The following is a 22,686-nucleotide window of genomic DNA, read 5'->3' on the forward strand; positions in this document are numbered from 1 at the left end:
ACAGGAACTCAAACAACGTAGGTTCCTGGAGGCAAGAACTGATGCAGAAGGCATAGATGGATGCTACTTACTGGCTTGCTTCCATATCTTATAGAACCCAGGACCACCAGTCCAGTAGTGGCAGCACCCACAATGGGCTGACCCTCCTACATCAACCACTAATTTGAAAATGCCCTACAACTGGATCTTATGGAAGTGTTTTCTCAGTTAATAATGTCCCATCCTCTCCTATGACTCTAGAATGTATCAAGTTGACATGAAACTAGCTAGGACACCAGAAGTAGTTGACTTTAGAGTCAGATTGAGGATAAACCGAAACCTGCTGATTCCCAAGAAATGCTGAATTTAAGCTGCTGTTTACCCAATAGCAATCTTTGTTACTGCTCAGAGTCCTCTTTAGGACATTATCACATTGTCACCAGCACTGCCATTTTGGGAAACCTACTTTGGACCTAACACTTTTTCTTTTTGGGTAATTGGGCCAAGGGTCTGTTGATTTTATCTTCTTAAAGAACCTGTACTCAGATTCACAGGTTCTTTCTATTGTCTTTATTGCTTCTATTTCATTAATTTCTGTTCTGTTTTTTATTATTATTATTATTTCTTGACATTTACTGGGTAAGAGTTTAGTTTGTTCTTATTTTTTTTAATTCTTAAGTTACATCATTAAGTCATTTATGAGCATTTTTCCTGACCATGAAAGCTATTCATGTGGCTTCCTTTCAATTTGTTCCAGAGTTTTTCTTGTGTTTTGTTTTCATTTTCATTGAGTTCCAAGAGCTTTTTCACTTGGCTTCTTCTTACTTGCTTAATCTCAATGAGTTTATATTCATCCTGGACATTTGTTTGATGTTAATTTTAAGTTTTATTGCATTATGTGGTCAGGTAGGATATCATAGTGTTTTTGTTGTTGTTGTTGTTAAGTTTTTTGGAATTAAGATTTTCTTTTGCCAAGTCATTTGGGATGGGAGGGTAGGAGAGAGGAAAATAGGGAGAAAGCAGGGAGGGAGAGGGAACTGGAACCGATATTTAAAATAAAAAAAGATTTTCTTTTGCTTTTTGTTTCAGGAAGTGGTCTATTCATAGCATGAAAATTTTTCTATTTTTATAAACCATGACACAGTTTTGCTGGATATATTAGTCTAAGTTTGCAGTCATGTTCTTTCAAGATTAAAATGTATTGTTCCAGGATTTATGACTCTCAGAGTTTTCACTGACAAATCACTGTTATGATTCTGGTGGACTCTATATATTACTTGAGGGTTTTTTTAGTTTGTTTTGTTTTGTTTGTTGTCTTTTTTGTCTTTCAGTGTTCTTTCTTTGTATAGTTGGAGTTTTAACTATGATATGTCCTGGGGAGGGGTTCTTTTCTGGTCTTATCTGGTGTTTTATGTGCTTCTTGTTTATGTATGGGTGGTTCCTTGGTTTGTGGAAGTTTTCTTCAATGATCATGTTGAAGATCTGGTTTATGACACTGACCTGGGATTTTTCTCCTGCATCTACTCTTACAGTTCAATGATTTGTTCTTTTTATGGTGAACCACATTTCTTCATTTGCTGAATGTTCTTTCTGGTGATTTTAGGGGAGGGGTGTCTTTGTTTTTAAATTTTTCATAGAATTTGTCTAGATCATACAATTAATTTTTTAGCCTAATTTCTGCTTGATTCATTTGACTTGTAAGGCTTCCCCTTGAGTTTTCTTGTTGGACTATTGGGGTTTTCAATTTCATCTTCAGTTTACCTTGAGTTTTCTTCAGTGTTTCTATTTATTGACTTCTATTTTGAAATCCTGGACATTCACTCAGGCATTGCCTCTCTTTAAGTTCACTGAGCTGTTTCTTTGTGTATTCTTTAAACTCCTTGAATTCTTTGATAAAGTTTATGATTATTATTTTAAATTCTGTACCCTGGTTTCATATATGTAATTCTCAGTGGTGAACATTTATAAAGACTGGTGGATATAAGGTGAGGGGAATACAGTTTTGATGTTTCATGTTATTTATATTTTTTATGTGAATTCTGGACATGTACATTTGTTTTGTGAGTTTTGTTTATAATATAGACACAGCATAAGCACAGACCAGTTGAGTCTGAAAGTTCAATATGGCTTAAGGGGAATGAAGTAAGATGGAAAAAGGGTTCTGGGCTAGTATGTAAGATGTACATCCTAGTCCAACTGGAGTTTGAGATTAGATATGGATGTTGAAGATGAAGATGGGAGAATGAGGCAGACTCATCCTGCTAGAACTTGGCAAAGAAGTGCAGGACCTAGTTTAGTAGAGAGGTAGTTGTTGTCACTTGAGAAGCCAGAGGCTGTGATTGGTCTTGGCTAGATGGGTCTTGGAAGGGTTAGCCAGACTAATCTGGAGCACTAAATGTAAGAATCTGGCTAGGTCCAGGGGCTTGGAAAGGTAACATAGAGGGTCAGGTGCCCTCACAGGGTTAGATTCTGAGAAAGAATATATGAGATCTGGCTGTGCAGAGGTGTTAGAATGTCTGTATTCATTTTATTACAATATTGTTACTTGTGCATAAAAAATTCACATATATTTGCAAATTTATCATTTTTGTTACCTCTGCTTTTATGACTGAAATTCTCATTATTTCTTTGCTGACAAGAAGTACCCCTTTGTTTACCTTTTCCTAAGGGTTGCTCTGTTGCTACTCCCTGTCATGAAAAACAAAGAAAACAAAACCTTCAGAAATTATGTTTCTCAGTCTCTCTATTACTCTCTCAATGTATCAGTCACTAAAAGTTTCTAGTCTGTCATGTTATAAACACAACCTCTGCGAAGCTGAGGATAAAAGAGATTAACTTCTGTATTGAAGTAGAGTGAGAAAAATTTGATAACAAATGAGAAAATAAGTTTAATCCATAAGATGTGTTACTGAAATAAATTTACTAAAGATACATCATTCAAAGTTATTTTTTTTCAGAAACAAAAACAACATTGGACAAACCTCAGAGTCCTCAAGTGAGTCTTCAACTTCTTTCTGGAATATAGATGTCTTATCTATACAATGTAGTCACAGAAACATTAAAGAGAGTATTTGTTACAGTGAAATTAAATGTGCATACTTAAAGATTTATGTGTGTGTGTGTATTACATATATCTTATCATTACTGTGGTGATATATTGCTTATGATCTAATAAAGTCACTGGCGATCAATTTGCAAAGCCAACCACACTAGTTAGCTATAGAAATTATGCAGTTGTGGCACACACCTTTAATTCCAGGACTCATGGTGAAGAGGTAGATGGATCTTTATTATTTCAAGCCACCCAGAGATACATGAGATTGAGTAGGTCTAAAAGAGTAACACCTAATATCTTTAATCCCAGGACTCATGAGAGGTGTTTAAGACAGGAACAGGGTCTCAGAACTGTCATTCAGTCTCTAGCCACATTGCAGAGAATATAGCAGCCTAACTGAATCTGAGGAGCAGTTAAGTTGGGAAAAGTTTGAGGATTGTCACTGTGGTCTGAGCCGAGGTAGAGGTAAGAGCTAGTGGCTGGCTGCTTTGTATTTCTGACCTTCAGCTTGAAGATTTAATCCCAATATCTGTCTCTGGGTCTTTTATTATTGTGTTCAATTGACACCCAATATTGAAATACAAATTCACGAAGAAGCCACTTTGAGGCCACCAGGCCAGGCCCAAGCCTGAGCTGTAGAGAGTACTCTTGCCCGAGTCCCTCCTGCCTGAACCCCTGCCTGATCAGCTAGGTTTCCTTTTGTGTTTGTTTGTGTCCCTCAAACCTTTGAGCAAGTATGAAAATTTTCAGTTGTAGCTTTTCTAAATATTCTTCAGCTACTACCCAAACTCATAAGGCTTTCAGTCTTGTCCTAGAGCCACTCTCCTCAGGCTGACACTCTCAGCTCATGGCCACAAGCTAATTCTCTGATTTAGATGTGCTACACCTCACAGTTCACTGACATTGTCATATTTGGTAAGACAACTGGAAATTCTGAAAGGAAGGGATTAATTTTTAAAAAAAAAGTTTTCCCCCCCCACACTAAAAAATGAAAAACACTATTAAAATGGAGAGAATTAGACAGTTTAAAAGTAGAACAAATAAATGAAGGGATAATCAACCAAGATTGACATACTGTTAATTATCATTTTTATAATCTTTGTTGTCATTTTAATAATTCTTGATTTAGCTCTAAAAAGGTTGGTTGGAATATCTGCTAAGATTCAGGCCTTAGAAAAATTTATAAAACAGATATAGAGATATTCAAACCATACCAAAGGATTACATAGAGAACCAAATTCAGCATTGCATTTTAAGGCTCTAAGGTCTTAAGAGAACCACCTTTAATATAGCTAGGAATTTTACAGGAAGTGCAAAATAAATGAGCTTCTATAAGAGCTATTTGGAACATGTGACAATGTTACAGTTAGGGAAATTCAAGAAAGCTGTAGTCTCATATGGCATCCATTCACCATTTTTGAAGTAGATGATAAATGTACGATCAGTTTGTAATAGGAGTATCGCTGTAGATTGGATAGATTTTATTAAAGCTGTCCCAGAGCCTGAAACACAATTACAATGGACTTCCTGGTTCAGAGAAGAGACTAAGACTGTTGAATAAGGGGATAAAGCCAAAGGTTGAATAACTCCCAAGATCAACTTACTGGAGAAGGAGATTATACTACTTTAGAAATGCAATGTTTATATGATGATCATCCTTGGATTTATGCTATACAGCAGCCTTGAAAGCTTGTGATAGAACTGGAGAAGTAAGAAAGGAAATCCAATCATTTACAAAAGTTATACAGGGCCCAACAGAAGCATTCATGGATTTCATACAAAGACTGTCATCAGCAGTCAATAGAATGATATCAGACACAGGCCCTAGAAAAGTAATAATTAGAAGTATGGTTTCTAAAAATGCTAATTCTCAATGCAAAAGAATAATTAGACCTTTAAAAGCAAGATCAGCACTTTTGAAGGGTTGGATCAAAGACACAATTAATAGTGAAACTCGTGACCATGACGTAGATAGGAGAAGTGATTTCAAGAGGTTTGAAAGAAAAATTGAAATGTCAAATGATTTAATTGTGGCAGACAAGGTCACCTGAAAAGGGATTGTAAACAGGGCATTTCTAGGAACAATCTTTTTATAAAAAAGCCCAAAGAGAATGCACCTCCCTTCTGGATTACACAGAAGGTATGGCAAAGGCAAGCACTGGACAAAGGAATGTAGGTCAACAAGAAATTATCAAGGTAATACTTTGCCTTCTTTGAGGGACCTTTCAAAGGTCCTGTGCCAAATTCAGTTCCTTCCCAGAGTAATTAAAGAACCTAATGCCTATTGTAAGAAAACATATAGCTGTGAATGAGATAAGAGCTTTAGAAGATAAAAAAAAATCAGAAGAAACCAAAGATCAAAATTGATAAGTATTATATTAGGAACTTCCCTAAAGTTAGAGTTGGGGAAGGGTCTGTTTTTGTCTTTTCAGGAAAATAAAAGCAACCATCTTGAAAAGTTTAAAGATTTTTGAACAAATAAGCCTCCAAAGAAGAAGTGAGAACTACCTGGAAAAAATTATCAAGAAAGGAAGTAATCTGACTTAATGGGATCTCTAAAGTCTGCAAACAGAAAACTGAATCCCAGCAGGGATGAAGTCATACATGCCTTTAATCTCACCACTTGGGAAGCAGAGGCAAGCAGATCTCAGGGAATTTGAGGCCAGCCTGATCTACAAAGTGAGTTTCAGAACAATCAGGTCTGTTAACAGAGAAAACCTGTCTTGGAGAAGAAGAAAAGAAGAGGCGATGGGGAGGGGGGGAGTAAGGAAGAACACCACAAAGACAATTTCTCCAGGACTATAACAACACCATTAAGCCAAACAACATCAACTAATGTTCTGATCTGCTCTGGACTACAGACTGCTCAGAACAATTTTGAGGAGGCCAGTTGAGGTGATCCAGCCTTATCCACTACTCTAGCCAGGACTTGAAACAAGTCCTGCACTTTCCCATTATGCAGAGACTGGACAAAATTGATACAGTTTGACAGTTAATCCAAATTTTTCTTTGTGGGATTCCATAATGATGCCATCATGCCCAGACAGCAGGAAGTAACTTTGAAAACACAATACCTACATTTCCAAGAAGTGGGTTGAGTGGTTTTTGGTCAATAAATAGGTTTTGGAAATTTGTCATTGTTTACAGAGATTGGTTACAAAATGTTGGTTACACTCTGGGAGAAAATTAAACAAATAGGATTATATTCAAGGTTTTTGTTTGAAAAATGGGAATGCCAGTATGATAGGATAACAAAGGTACATTATTGAATCTATTTCTAAAATGTATAGATAAGATGAAATAGTAGTTTTTGAATCTACTCTAAAAAGGAAAAAGGGAAGATATAGATGTAAGATAAAAGGGCAGATTATTGAATCTATATTTTAAAAGCAACTACAAATTTTAAATATTTTACATTGTAGTGAACTTTTGTATATTACAAACAAATATTGATACAAACTTGAGATTAATTTTGGTAAAACTTACTGTACATACATTTGTAATATTGTTCAAGGTATTGTATCTAAAAAGCTCAGTTAAGAATGTATGGCAAATTTCTAATCCTTGAAAGTTATTGTTACCAACTACATAACATAATAAAGAAATGTAGAGAAATGTAGGCTAATAATTACTCAACTGTTACAATCAAACTTGTAGTCATATTATGTAAGGTCTTTAAGGTCAAACAGAGATATATTTTAAATAGGTCATCTTCAGACCCTTCAGAGATCTACAGAATATGGCATTTAAGACATTTTAATAATGTGGGTTCTTTTTTTTTTTTTTTTAATGACAATGAGACATGTATGCTTCTGGCAGCACTAATCTACTTCAGAGAAGATGATTGACATCAGAGGAACTATAGAAAAGATGATGAGCACTGGAGAACTACTCGTGGAGTTTACTTTCTTTGTGGTAAAAGTAGCCACTAGGCAAGAAAGTGCCCTTGCCTTGATTGCTGATGGTAGGCTGTCACAATTGGACAAATAGGACACAAAAGAGAGTGACTACAAACCTTGCTAAAACAAAACAACAGTCCTTCAGAATATCCTGTTTCACAGAAAAGTCTGTCAGATGCACTACGCCTATAGGCTGAAGATGAATGACCCAACTTTACAGAAGAACTTTGAGTGACTGTCCAGGCAGCCAGCTGTTTTTGTCATTTGTCACATTTTTTGGAAGTAGCTTGCTAGCACTTCCTGTTTACTCAGTTAATATTAATTCTTTCTCAGTTCTCTGAGGGAGTTGAAGACTAGATAGTACAGTTATAGTTCCCCTTGTTTACCAGACTCAGAAAAGAAAGCCACTAAAGATATGTAAAGTGTAAATGGTTTAAGAGAAATTAAAAGATATTTTGATAATGCAAATTAGAATAAAAAGTAAATTAGGTACAAGACTTTGTCCTCACCAAAATAGGGAAAGATCAAATTGAACGCTAAATGATATGCTAAATAAACAGAAAGGGATGATAAAGAACCCCCAAAATATATTCCATTGAATTTCCTCAGTGCTAATGAGAAAGGAACAACAGCTGCAGGGAGACATTGGATAATAGAAAAAAAAAAAAAAAAAAAAAGAAAAACTATAGAATTAAACCAGCTGATATACTTTAAAATTGCCTTGACCTCTGAATGGAAACCAGGGTATGTGTTACATTGGGGAAGAGGTTTTGCATTGATTTCCACCATGAAGAAAGCTATGAATACCATAAAAATTGATAAAGATTTTATTTGAACAAGACACCCATTAATTAGTTCAACAAGCAGCATGGCCGTTTAATCTAAACTAACCTATAAAACTAACAAATGCTTTTCATTTGATCATATATAACTTGTCAAAGAAGCTCCTCAAAAATTTAGGGTTGTGAAAGGGTTTCACTTTTGTCTTTTCAGGAGAATAAAGGTATCCCATTAAGGAATCTAGAGTCCACTGGACAATTGAGACATCTGAAGAAAAGAGACACATAATCCAGAAAAATTGTTCCAAGAAAAGGAATAAATTGGTCTATTGGATAGATAATAAAGTATTGTTTTTGCTAATTGAAGGTCACCCAGGGATATATGAGATTGAAGCAGTATAAAAGAGTAACAGAGCTCATGCCTTTAAATCCCGATTCATGAGTTATTTAAGACAGGAACAGGGTCTCAGAGCTGGCAATTCAGTCGCTAACCACATTGGAGAGAGCATAGCAGTCTGGGTGAATCTGAGGAGAAGTTTGAGAATTGCCCCTTTGGTCTGTGCTGAGGTAGAGGTAAGAGCTAGTGGCTGGCTATTTTGTTCTGCTAACTTTCAGCTTGAAGCTTAACCTCAGTATTTGCCTCTGGGTCTTTATTTATCATGTTACACACTACATTTTGATGTTTGTATATTTTGTTGAAATAGCAAGACAAAATTTCAGGTGTTTGAAGCATTTCCAGGAAGTCATTGTTATAGTAGGAACTGAACAAGAAAAGCTATTTAAAAGCAATGTTTATTTGAGAGTATGCACACTTGTATTTTTTATTATATTAGTACTTGCACATAAAACACTTTTCATGTGCATTTGCAAATTTATAAATGTTGCTATTCCTCCCATTAGAATAACTGGGATTTTCATTATTCATTTGCTTACTGGAAGGATTCCTTTGGTTTCTTTTCCCTACTGGCTGCTTTGTTTCTTCTTCCTGGCATGAAAAACAAAGAAAACACAACTTCAGAAATTAGATTACTTCATCCATTCTCTCCATCACCCACTCACTGTATCAGTCACTAAGACAAATGTATTTATAGTCTGTCAAGTTATACACACAATCCTGTGAAAAGCAGATAAGAGAAATTAACTTCTTTTTTTAAGTAGAGCTAGTGACACATGATAACAAGTGAGAAAAATTTATTTTATTATTTTATCACCAAAGTGAATTCACAATGATTATATAAGAAAGAATCCATTCTTCATCATAATTTGAAAGTCAGAGAAATCAGAGAGGGGGAGTACAAAGGGCCTTGTAGACAAAGCATCATGAGCCAAAAGTGGAATACACTTACTGGTAATGAGATGGATTGCTCAAACATGAAGATCAAAGCCAAATCACATGAGGAATTTCTCATTCTAGACAGAAGGTGAGAATTCCTCCTCATAGCACAGGCAACCCACATAATAGGAACTGAGTTCTTTCAGAAGAAACAATTGTATACAAGTCTCATTTCCAACTGTATAAGGGTAGAAGGTCACAATGTGGGGAGAAAGGAAAAGATATTTCAAAATAGTTGGTGACAGGCCAGCTAGCTGGCCCAACTAATAAAAGTGCTTGATGCATAAGGCTGAATTCAACTGTCAGAATATGTGTTGAATGGAGAGAATAGACTCCCAAAGTTGTCTTCTGACAATCGCAGTCATACAATGGAATGTGTATGTTCACACACAGAGAAATTCAAATCATGCACACATAATGAGTAGGAGGGGGATGGCAACAATAATGATGATAAGTAGGCTGTCACTGTAATCATCTTTGCACCATATGAAACCTGATAATCAGATGGGAAACCAAGGGTGAAACTATGAGGAGAGCTTAAGTCCAGCATCTCCTCAGCTTCAGTTCATGATGTCCACTTGATAGCACTTTCATTAAAGTGGGAAATGGAGGTCAAGGTAGAGTGATATAGTCAGGCAAACATAAATCAATGAGTTTAGTTTCAGAGACAGAAAATCTGAGTCAGAAGATTTACAGACAGGTCTATACTAACTTTAGGAGACAGATTACATGGTATTATTCAGGGCAAGCATATTTGTTCACAAGGCAAATATATGTAAAAATATACTATTGGGACATGATTAATCTGCCCACAGAACTCTAAAATTCTGAGAATGACAGAAGGGATAAAATAAAAAGAAAGCTGTCAGCTTTTGTTTTGTGATAGGGGATGTCCGGCTATGTATGTGTGTTTCTCTTATTGGTTGGTGAATAAAACACTGTTTGGCCAATAAAGGCAGGAAGATAGATGGGACTAGGAGATGAGGAAAATGCTGGGTAGAGAGGCAGAGAGGTGTAGCCAGGAGATGCCATGGTAGGACACACCAGGCATTCTCCAGTAACATAAGGTCATATAAAAATACAGTAATTAGTAGTTATAAGTTAATAATTAAGACAGAGCAAATCAATAAGAAGCCCTAGCCATTGGCCAGCAGTTTTTTTAAACTAATATAGCACCTGTGTGTTTATTTGGGGCTGAAGCGGCAGTAGGACCTGGTGGAACAAGAAACTCCAGCAACAAAATGGCACCCAATACATTAATTTCCACGTAAAACTTGACAAAATCTTTTGTTCTAAAGACAAAAGAAGAGAAACAAGCACCACTTCTTGGTAGTAGCATTTTCTCAGATGGGCTCTGTTTGCTAGACACAAGCAGAGGCTCATGGTTCCTTTAAGAGTGTCTTCCTCACTCAGCATTAGTGGCAAAAAAAAAAAAAAAAAAATACTGCACAGGTCTGTTAAAAGGCCCTACTACCAAACAATTGAATGGTGTATACAAGCAACAAGCAGCTGGTGGCACAGCTCCCAGTGCTGGTATTAAATGTACCCCTGCCAAGTTGGAAAGCCAGCAGCTAAAATGTCCACTTTAATTTTAGCTATGCTGTTTAGCAGATAAAAGACTCATGGCCAGAAAAAGATGTAGATATATAGTAAAGACAGATTCAGATTAAGAAAACCCTCTAAAGGGTTTATAGTGTGTTAAAAAATATACGTAGGCTTGAGAGAGAAAAGAAAAAGGATAAAGTACTTAAAAAAAGAAATAGAGGAGCCTTTAATCCCAGCACTCACTCAGGAGGCAGAGGTAAGCAGGTCTCCTTGATTTCTTGGCCAGCCTGGTCTACAGAGTGAATTTCAGGACAGACAAAAAAAATACTCAAAAAAACAACAAAAATGAAATTAAAAGAAACAGAGCATTTTTTTAAGGCACGTAAAGATGGAAAATAAGCAGAGGGTCTGTACACTGTATATTATTGTGTTGTCTTTAAATTGATTGCTGAAGAAAGAGCCACAGCTGCTATCAGACATTTGATTATCAATGCTGCTGGATTAATCCAACCTACATATTTTGAAAATGCTTTGACTTCAAACTTTAAGTCTAAGGATGTGATACTTTGGAAATGAGGGTCTATTTTTGTTTCCACAGAAAATGAAAAGCTGTGGTTTCATTCTAGACTGATATGGTTTGATCAAGCCAGACCACCTGAAGCAGTGGCTCATGTGATCCAACATCTGAGACAGATGAAACGATGCAACTTCAGACTACTACAGCCAGGATTTGGCTAGGTTTCCACGTTTTCTCAGGATCCCAATGGTATTCACAATAGCCCAAACAGCAAGAAGCAGTGTGGAAAGAAAGATGCCCAGATCCCCAAATACTGTGTATAATTTTTTTTTCATTTAAATGGGGTTGGATGTAAATGGTTAATGGTCACAGATAATCTCTTTTTAAAGGAAAAGAAGGGGAATATGATAAAGAAATGAATACTTTGTATTGGTATGAATTTTGGTTTATTGATACAAATTTAAAGTTAATTTTATTAAATGTATATTTCTCCTCTTGTTTAGATATTGTGTTTATACGCTCATTTAAAAATGTAATGTATGATTAAATATAGGTTATAGTCACCTATAATAGTCAAAACTTATAGTTATGTTAATTAGGTTTTTTAGATAAACAGAGATGTATTTGAGATTTTCCTTCAAACATTTCAAAGGCCTACAGAATAATGGCATTTAAAATGGTTTAGGGGTTTTCATGACAGTGAGACACAACTGCTCCTGGCAACTGCAATTATGTCAGAAAGGAAGGTGGACATCAGAGAAACTAGACATGAAGTTTGCTTTCAATATGGAGAGACTAGCCATTTGAGCAAGAAACTGCTCTTGCCTGGACTGTTTGACTGGATGCTGTATAAACTGGACACACAGAATCCACAGGAAAATGACTGCTGAATTTACAAAACAAGACAGGGCAGTTCTGCAGGGTTCCTGCTTCATGGAAAAGTCTGCCAGACATTCTGCAGGACACAGAGAAAAATGACTGACAAACTGCCAATATAGGTAGGTAGTTTAAATTTTCCTGCTGAGAAGTCTGCCAGATACACTGTGGCCTAAGGTCTGAATATGGATGCTCCAACATTACAGAGGAACTTTGGATGACTGTCCAGGCAGTAAGATGTCTCTGTCAATTCTAGAGTTTATATATTATCTTTCTGAGGTCTTTGATGGCACTTCATCCCCAAAATAGCCACATGTTGGATTGTATATGTGCATGGACTTTCATGTATATATTATTAGGAAAAGATAATCAGGATCATTCCAGAGAGACACAATTTTTTTTTACAAATATTAGACTATAACATAAAGCATTACACATTTTTTGTTTCATAATATGAAGAGAGCCCTTGAACTTTTTAAACATCTATTTGCTTACTCTTTGGGAATTTCAAACATTATCATATTCCTTCCCCATGCCCCATCTTCTACCCATCTGTGCACCCAACTTCATGCATACCATGTACTCTCAACCTGTGATTGTGTGTGTGGAGGCCTTAGATTGACTTCAGGTAGCTTCCTCCTTATTTTATGTGCTTGCTATTTTGGCTAGACTGGCTAGCTAACAAGCCTCAAGAATCCATCTGTGTCCATCCTTACCCCAGCAGAGGTAACACACCACTGAGCCTGGGAACCTGAACTCAGTATCTCAAGCTTGTGCAACACTTTACCCCCTGACCAATTTTCTCAGCCTCAGCTAAACAATTATCTGAACCCAAATAGCAATATTTTAAAACTTACTCCTTTAATACACAGTATTTGTTTTTGTCTTCTTTTTTTAAAAAGACATGGTCTCACTATTACATAACTCTAGCAATCCTGGAACTTACTATGCAAACCAGACTGGTCTCAAACTCACAAAGATCTGCTTCCTTTTATTTACCGTGTGTGTGCTGGGATTAAAGGCATGTGCCACCATACTCAGCTTAATATGTAATATTTTTAAAAATACTAAATGTTAAGAAATTTTTAGTTATATTTCTGTATAATCCATTTCTAGGTTATATTTTTACCATAATTCAATAAACAATTTGCTTCTGTTTGCATGATTTATATTTATGAAAATTAACTCAAGCTTAACAGTGCAGAAATTCATATGTTATAACTATTTTATTCATGTGTGTAGGAAGTTAAGGCCCACAAGGCTGAGAAATGAGATAATCTGGGGTCTGCCTGGTGCTGTCAGAGGTCCTGATAGTGCCTAGCCAATGAGGGGCGACTATGAAATGTTAACAGATAGGAAGGCCTGGGTGCTGAAAGGTGTAAAAGCCCACTCACCCCCCCCAGTTGCTAAATAAATGAGTCTGCTGTTTCTCTTTCACCTGACTCCCAGCATCTTTGCCATTAAGACACAGCTACACCTGTGGGTTTGAACTAAAAGCTATGCAAATGGCTTCTATTTTGAGTACTCGATAAACACAAATAATCATATACATTCTGCTCTTTCCATGAAATAAGGGGCACATATTGTGATGAATCTTGTGTGGAATGATTGGTGGATGACAACCACACTCAACTTCTGCTCAGAAACATCTAACTCAATTGGTCATGGTGACAGACACACTCAAGAACTATTTTTGAGCTGTGAGTAACTGGTCTGTAGAAAGTAAGAAGAGGAGGAGATATAAAAATAAAAATATGAAGGACACAGGACCCAGAAGGAAAATTGTTATTCTTCAATTCAAATTGTATATAATGATAATGTCACATAGCCTATGAAATGTTTGAATAAAGTCCAACCCAAGTGCCATTGTGAACTATTTCCCCTTAATGTGGGGTAGTGTTAACATCACCCTGTTCCCTGCCTCTATAAATATGCTGAAGTCAACTATACATATAGAAAGATAGAATCCAAACTTTAATCTAGGTGTTACTGACTGGTGATACAAAGCTATAAATTCTGAACTACTGGGAATGGTCACCCTTTTGCATGAATCCAATACAGGTGCCATCAACTCTACATTGTTCAAAATTGCTATTGTCTAGACATAAGATACAATTTGATTTTATTTTTTATAATTTAAAGAGGTTAAGCTGAGTGGGTGGTGCTGGCACTTGTCTTTAATCCCAACACTTGGGAGGTAGAGCCAGGTGGATCTCTGTTAGTTCAAGCACTCTAGTCTACAGAACAAGTGCCAGGACAGGCTCCAAAGCCACACAGAGAAATCTGTCTCAAAAAAAGGGGGGGGGATATGTATGTATATGTATATGTATATGTATATGTATATGTATATGTATATGTATGGAAGACCAAAAATAAACAAAAAAGATGCCATACTTAAAATTTAATGATTAGTTACTGTTGATTCTAAGAACATTCTGAACTTTATAATTAGTCAGAATTCAAATATAGAATGAAACTTTCTATCATTTCTGTAAGATAACATGAGGGTGCTTGCATTTGGTTGGTGCTACTCTAATAAACATAACAAAACACTAAATGAGAAATTGTTTCCTTACCAAGTGTTGCTGACGTGCAGTGCCATTATTATCATCATCATCTCCCTTCTGTTCTTCTTCCGACGACACTTCTATGACTACCTCTACAGACAAATCTATATATTTTGTGAACATAAACTTTAAGATAATATAAAAATAGTAGTCTCTATGTCAATATGTATAAACAGCTTAAAATAGATGATAACAAAGAGCATTTTTATTTCCCCAGGAATTTCAGGTAACCCTTAAGCTTTACCATCTGACATGTTCTGACAAGTTATCTGTTCAGATTCCATCTGATATCCAAACTCATCCTAGATTATGCCTCTCCCCGGATAAGCAGGCAGCACTTTGCTTAGGGCTACCACGACACTCTGATGGTAGAACCTATCATTACCCCTTGAGCTGTAAACTACTTCTTTATGTGTCTATACAGATCACTCTCAGACTCGAGTGGGCAACCTTTTCAGTCATCTAAGTGTGTATTCTTTCTTTGTTTTGCTCAATAATTACTTATTATGCATCTGCTAGGTGATGATGGTTTGGCGCTTTTGTAAGTGTGCTTGAAATGTACAGTGACTACATTTCCTTGAAATGATGCCTGGTCTGACATCGAAAGAGCAACTTTTAGGCAGAGGGAGGGCAGGAAATGGTGACAGCACAAAATATCACAACAACAGAAGAGGGAAAGGAGTATTCAACAGAGTGCTTGGCTAAAATACAGTTAAGGGTGAGGATGGAAACATCAATAATGATAGAAGAAAAGAGCTACAGTGGTAGATTTGTGTAAAGGTAGATTATGAAAGTCTTGTAACTGAGAAGTTGTATGTTAACTTCTTCATGCTGCATTGTACATGAGTACTCTAAAAGTGGTGGACAAGGTGTAAGTGGAATATGAATATGAACTCCCAGAAAGCAACAAAGCAGAGAAAACCTGATGCAAAGCAGACACAGAGGTAGTGTTTTCAGAAATATCTAGGGTATGTCCTTATTAGTGTCAAAAAGAGAGAGGATTATGTTAAATGAAAAATGTGCAAATCTGAATTCCTCAAGTAATGCTAGTAATTACTGGCAGGAAGAAAAATTATATGTAAAAAGAAACTCAAATGTTTTTAATTGTCCTTGGTTGCTCAATATTTCTTCTTCATTGTAAATTTTGATGGAATTCACATAGCTCTTGTTGTAAGTATTGTGCTCTTTGTTGGTACAAAGCTGAGAAAAATAACAACAACAACAACAATAATAATAATAATAATAATAATAATAATAAATAGTTAGAAGGTCTGGAGAGTAACACACATAAGACTGGGCAATATCAAGTGAAAAATCATAGGATTTTCTCAGCATATTCCCCAATGTAAAATGGAAGAAAACAATAGCAAATATGACAGGTGAGATACTAATAATGTTTGGAATTGTAGCTTATTCAAAAGTATACACTATTATGTCAGATGATTGCTACATACCGGCAGTAATGATTTATTTATCTGCACTAAACTGGTACAGAATGTTATACTCAACTTAGACAGCGATAACATGTGGACTGTGTGAAATGAAAATTGGTTCTGTGTTTCTTCTTTAAGAGAATATATCTTGCTTTGCAATCACACCAACACAGAACTTTTGGGTACAAGAAATATCCTGTCTCAGCCTCCCAAGTGACTGAGAAACCAGGTGTGATCATGACAACCAGATCTCTAGTAAGTGTGTTTAAACTTTGGGAAAATCTCAGAGCTCTAACAATAATCTGCATACATGACTGTTATGTTTAGAGTCTAAACCCATAATTTTTGCCATGGAAAAGTGAAACTAGAAACCTCTAAGCCAGTCTCTACATACTTTTAATCTTCTATTTATGTTTCTAAATGACTCTCCTTAAATACTGATAGCCTCACTCTGTTATGTCAGATTTCCCATCAGTATTGGGGGATAGAGTTAACATCGTGAAAATGGTAGTTAGTTCTAATATTTTTTTTCTTCCAAGATCCTGTTGAATTATAAAATTTACCTGATTTGGAAGGTTTTAGCCTGATGATTTCCACTTCATCTGCAGAAGACTTTTTCTCTGTAGTTGTAGGCTGAATAGAATTTGAAGCAAGATATTTAGTAAATGTATGATTTACAATGTGTGTCCTTAGTAATTCAAGAAAAAAGTTATATGCTTTACCTTTGAGAGATCATCTTTTTCAACCCATGCTAAAAGGTAATATGGAAAATGATCAAAATTATGAATTGTGACAACACCCACTCTGAGCACATGAAGAAATAGGAAGGGGATGAATAGTCATGCTTTACTTAAAAAATCATTATTTTAAGTTTCATTGTTTACTATGGTCAGTGTAGAAATATAAAATATGCTAATGAAATGAATACATATTTAATGAAACATGCAGTTAATTTTTCAAAATAGTGATAAAATAACCAATGGGTGTAACTAAAGTAGGAGAGCGCACACCTAGGGGTAGGACATTTTGGCTGATGGAGAGGGTTGTGATGTAAATAAGAGGGACAAGTGGCTCCAACAGGGAAATGGCAAAGTTGACTAGATGGGTTTCCAAGTCATCCTGTGATCTAGGAAGAACAGTGTTTTCATATCAGTTGACTGAAGTGTAGAATTCACTTTTGAGGGTGATAAGTTTCCAATATGACACGAGAGGATATACAGCTCCAGAATAAGAGCTCATAAAATATTCCTTAATTCATTCAAATGGTGAAACAAACATTTCAGACAAATAAATTCAAGATTTTGTTTTAGATTTATTTAGTTGACTAAATGTATATAAATGTTTATCCTGCACATATACATGATGGATCACCATGGGGGCACTGGGTCCTCTACAAAAGCAACAAGTGATGCAGAGGCTAAGGCATCTCTCCGGGCCCTCAATTAATGTTTTTAAACTTAAAAAATAAGTTTCTTACCTAGCACTCTTCCTTTTGTGATGTCTTTGCCTTTTTCTTCCCGAGTCCCAGAGCAATGACTATCCCGAAAAACCCTCTCAAAGAGTTTCTGTTAAAATTCACATCAAGAAAGAGAAGCACATCTTTTGCTAATAATTTTCTAAAAATATGTCACAATTATTATTTTGAAAGTAATTGGACATAAGTTAAGAGACTGCGCTAGAATGAATATGTTTCCCTAGAGAACCTGGCATATGCTCCCTAGGTCAAATCTGTTTTACTTTCATGGCTACTCAGTCTTTACTCAAACATGTCAGCTGACAGTAAGCATAGTCTTAAAAATTTTAAAATTTGCTCTCATGCAAACCTCAACAAGGAAACTGCCTTTAAAATATAGAATGCAGGGGTTTGGGATGTAGCTCAGTGGTAGAGAGCTTGCCTAGCAAGCACACGGCCCTGGGTTCAGTCCTCAGCTTAAAAAAGAAAAAAGACAAAATAAAATATCTAATGATTTTCAGACTAAAAGAATATTTTTACAACACACACACAAATTCCTAAACATTTACTTGCTATAAATAAAGTATAAATTATTTAAAATATTTTAAACAACATGAATTGCTTTTATTTTAAAATATGATATTCAGCTTGAAAACTGAACCCATAGAATATAATAATGAGAATAGACAATTTCAGATGTTGCTTCATTTATCTTGGAAAATTTTACTTTGTGCACGTATTCATATACAGGTCTGTGTATGGAGAAGTGTGTGCTATGCATGTAAGTGTCCATGTATTAAGACGCCAATCCTGCCGTTTATTGACAGAATGTTAGTGTCGTGTTTCCACATAAAGTATTTACATTGTTTGGTCTTAATAATAGTCTTATGGACACTAAGAACACTGCATAACATTAATATATTTAGTGATTTCCTTAATTGAGATGAAGACAAAGAAGCAATACACTGCCTCTACTCTCACTCCAGATGGTCCATAATAGAAGGATCAGTCGGCCACTGATTGGGCAATAGAGCTGTTAAATTTCCTACTCCCTCTTTCCTACTCCCTCTTTTTTTTTTTTCAAATCTCAGAAGCCAACTAGATATCAAAAAAAGGATTAGAAGTTTAACCAAAGCATTACTGGCCAATAACACAAAACCATAAGTTTATAACTTTAGCTGCTTTTCTATATGGTTTGATTCTTAAAATGGCCTTTCTGTAATGGAGTGAAATCACAGATAAGAAAACACACTGCCTGCTCATATACAAAGTGTAGTTACATGTCACTGCCCTGTCTATGTCTTATAGCTAGTTAAAACACTTTAAAAATTAAACGCTGAATTGTCTACTAAATCGTCAAGGCAGTTTGAAGAAAATTCTGCTTTTAAAATGGTTGTCTGGGCCCATAAAAATGGCTTCACTTCATCTTGGCTTAAGGTCAAAGAGTTCAAAACTACCCTTACTCTTCCAAGGTTAAAGTCATAAGGCCTAAAGGTCTAAGATGTGGCTACTGTAGGATGTTTTGAGTTGGTCCTGATGTCTTATCTAAACAACAAAAGACTTGCTCTGAGGTGTGGTTACTCTTAACCCTCAAGTCCAGAAAATGAGAAATTTAGTCAAAGGCATGGTTACCAAATGTTTGGAGAATTAAGGAAGAAGGTCTGTTTCTTCCTTATATTTTGATAAGGAAGTATTTTTCCATATTCCCATTTTTGGTTGGGATATTTAAGAATATTGAAGAATAACCTTGGAACATTCTATAGTCACTAGATTGCCCTTCTGATTTTATTCTGTGTCTCTGTCTTTTCCTCATCATCTTTACCTGCCATTTCTCAATCCACACTCCCCCTCATAAGTATGAACCAGGCAAGTCGGCTGAATCTAGCTGATGCCCCATAAAGATGGGTTATAACACATAGTCTTCAATAAAAGCAGACAGTATTAAATGAGAAATTGAAACTTTACCAATGGCCGTTTAATTTCTTTGTGATCCCGCTTTTTTGACTTTTTCTCTGAGGACACTCGTTCTGGAGATAAAAGGGGCATATGGAGATGTGTGTATATCATGTGTCTATGCTGAAAATAAGTTACTAATAAGAGTTTTCTATAGCAATTTATAGGACATTACAGATATAGAGAACATTACATAGCAACATATAGCTATTTAACATTAATGATAATAAAAGTTCATTTTAAACTACTCCAAAACGTATTCATCAAAATATGTGTACATATTCTGTAAACTTGTTCCTTATGCTGAACATGTTTTTATGAACAATTCTAACAAGTGTTTAACACTCTATTACATGAGTCTTCTGCATTTTGACTCATTCTCTAGATTTTCCTGGAGCCTTCCAAAATGCCTTATTCAGATTTCATCTTACATCCTTACCACATGTAATTATTGATTTATATACCTAACACTTCTACTTATGGACTGGGTGATACAATATCCTTTTCCCCATTCATTCATTCATTCATTAATTCATTTTTTCTTTCATTTATTTTGAGATAGGGTCTCCAACAGAGGAAAAGGAGTGAATGGACAGTAGGTAATAAAATGAAGATAAAACTAGACAGACTTGAAGTACAGATTCCAGATTCCAGAAATATTAATAAATTTATAATATAAATATCAATTTCCACAATAGAGGAATTTTAGGGTTTTTTTTAAATACTAATCTGAATTCCTGAAGAACAGAACTCTTGCCATAAACATGAACAATTAGCAAATTTGATGAGAGGAGAATCAGAGTATCTGCCAGCCCTGAGCACTTTATGGATTATGTTCTCATAGTCAGTACTGCATGATTTACATTTCTATGGTTGATGCTGAAGGGACTCAGTCTAATGTTTTCTAGCAAATGTTCTGTGCCTCATTTCTATTGAACCATGTGATAAAATCAGAGTGAGATTGGAAGAGCAGCTCTATATAGAGGTTAAGTTTAAGATGCAGGTAGAATGATTCTGAACCACTCAAAAAAGAAAAAAAGAAAATAATACAAAAGCAATTATTTGAGAAAGCCAAGGTGAACTGAATGGAAGGGAGGTTAATGGAGGTGACTGATCACAGTGTTTTCCATACACATATGAAATGATCAAAACTGACTAAAAACAAATAAAAAAGTAAAAGTGAAGAAAATTTAAATATAATTAATTCACTTTGATGGATATATGAATTTAGATTTATACATTACATCTCATTATATAATATTATATTCTACGATGAGATATGTACCTGATGACACCACTAAATTAACTGGAAAAAAACTGAATTCTTAATGTGTCAGGATATGACTAAAATGGGATTTCCTGCATTTATCTTTGGATAGAAATGTTCTTGCTATGTGCCAAAGCTAGTCCAGAACTCCTATGCTCCAGGATCTGAGACTCTGGCTTGTGTCATAGCGTTTGCATACCTGGCATTTTATTTCTATTTGACTTATGTTGTTTAGATTATAATGGATACCTATGCCTCATCATGACACATTTATAGATAGTCATCTTCTACTATGTCCTCAATTGTACCAGTCCCAGCAGTTTTAAATTTTAGGAGACTCTGATAAGCCTCATGATTAATCTTGGTGAGCGCCTATGAAGGACAGATTCTAAACTGGTAAATTTAAGACGTTGAAAGAGAAATGGAGGAAAAAATCTAAGTTGAAACTTAATTATCAACACCTCATACATTTTTCTGAAATATGGATATCAATAACAATAACAGCACTGGGGATGAAAAGTGTCCCCATCCTGTATGGTTGAGTGGAATTGGAACGGGCTGCCTATGCACATTAAAATTTCCCCAACTATGTTCCTAGTAATTAAAACTGAAGTTTTCACCTGACTTTGATGATCTTCCCTCTGCTTTTTTTATTGCTTCACTTTGAGGAGAATCTTTCACTTCTGTGGTAGGCTGGATGGGTTTTGAAATAAGGCTGATGGTTAAATATCATATATTTCACCCAATATCTACTTAGTAATTTAAGATAATACCATTAATAGTTGTTACCGTTGAGCATGCCTGTTTCTCAGTGTTCTCTAAAAAGCAAAAGGAAATATAATCAATTTAAATACAAAACAAAGGCAATCAGCATTCAGGGAGACACAGCAAATGCAATTTTGGTGCTCATATTCCTAAATTATATTTTAGATTTAAATGACCAAGGTCTAATAAGCACTTAAAATTTTCTTTTTCTAAAAATTATTGACTACTCACTTGCCTTGCAATTCCATTAAAAACAGGCATCAAACTTTGGCATACCTCCCTTGACATTCTAGCCTGTGTTGAGTTGACAAAAATCTAGGCAGCACAGCAATTGTCCGTGGTGTCAGGGCTGTCTTTGGAACATAAGCCATCATCTCAGGATAAGTGGCATGTCCCCTCAACCAATAAGGATTCTCTTCAGAATCAGAACAGGCACAGTGTCCATCCCCATCACACACTGACCATGACTCCTGAGTTATACAGCCTATCTCACTACTGACATTATCTGTATGTAAATCTGTCCCAGGACCCTAAAGTTGAGCCCTAGACACCTGAATTCCTTTATGTGGCCCTCTCCCCAAGGCGTACACTGTATGAATATTTCTCTGATTTCCACACTCACTTGAAACATTAATTTTCCTATTGGGAAGGGTGGCTACATATGGCTCTTTGGGGCTTCTGGAGGTTTTTCTCCGAAACCAGTTACAAGTAAGAGCAGTGGCAGGACAAGAAGCAGGAGGAGGCAGGGAAGGATGGAAGAATAATGAGATGGGCATCATCAAAATACACCACATTAAATGGTTAGACCTTTTAAATGAATTTTTAAAAAATGGCTAAAGAGAAAAGGAACATGTAATCATAAACAGGACATTAGGAAGTGCATTGATTTGATTTTATGCATTTTAACTAGTTATAGAACGCTATATTCTATGATCAAATGCATAGCTGATGAGATCATTAAATTGACTAGTAAATGGCTGGAATCAGAAATAGAAGACCTAGTACCCTGGTAGAGTTGAAATGGGTTTGTTGTTGTTTATAATACAGGGTCTCTTGCTATGTAAGAAGGCTAACCCACAACTTCTACGTTTGAGGTATCTTTTGCCTGATTTCGCACAATTTGGGATCATGGGTTGTATTACAGCACCTGCACCTCCAGCATTTATTTTTATTTATTTATTTATTTATTTATTTATTTATTTATTTATTTATTTATTTATTTTTTTAGGTGATCATGGAAAGTAATGCTTCCTGCTGGGACAATC

The 22,686-nt window shown here is 35.6% G+C and overlaps 2 long non-coding RNA genes across 2 annotated transcripts; both read right to left on the minus strand.

Moving 5' to 3' along the window:
- Positions 1-2,636: 2,636 nt before the first annotated feature.
- LOC127222099 (uncharacterized) lies at positions 2,637-8,779 on the minus strand. Its single transcript, XR_007834523.1, has 3 exons — positions 8,646-8,779; positions 2,961-3,013; positions 2,637-2,667 (listed from the first exon to the last, which is right to left on the minus strand). It is a non-coding gene; the product is annotated as an uncharacterized LOC127222099 (long non-coding RNA).
- A 7,726-nt stretch (positions 8,780-16,505) lies between these two features.
- Positions 16,506-19,462, minus strand: LOC127222100 (uncharacterized). The gene is made up of 4 exons (XR_007834524.1): positions 19,402-19,462; positions 17,461-17,548; positions 16,706-16,734; positions 16,506-16,616 (listed from the first exon to the last, which is right to left on the minus strand). It is a non-coding gene; the product is annotated as an uncharacterized LOC127222100 (long non-coding RNA).
- Between the last annotated feature and the right edge of the window lie 3,224 nt (positions 19,463-22,686).

This window comes from Phodopus roborovskii, unplaced genomic scaffold, assembly GCF_943737965.1.
Source record: "Phodopus roborovskii unplaced genomic scaffold, PHOROB, whole genome shotgun sequence".
Classification (NCBI taxonomy): domain Eukaryota; kingdom Metazoa; phylum Chordata; class Mammalia; order Rodentia; family Cricetidae; genus Phodopus; species Phodopus roborovskii.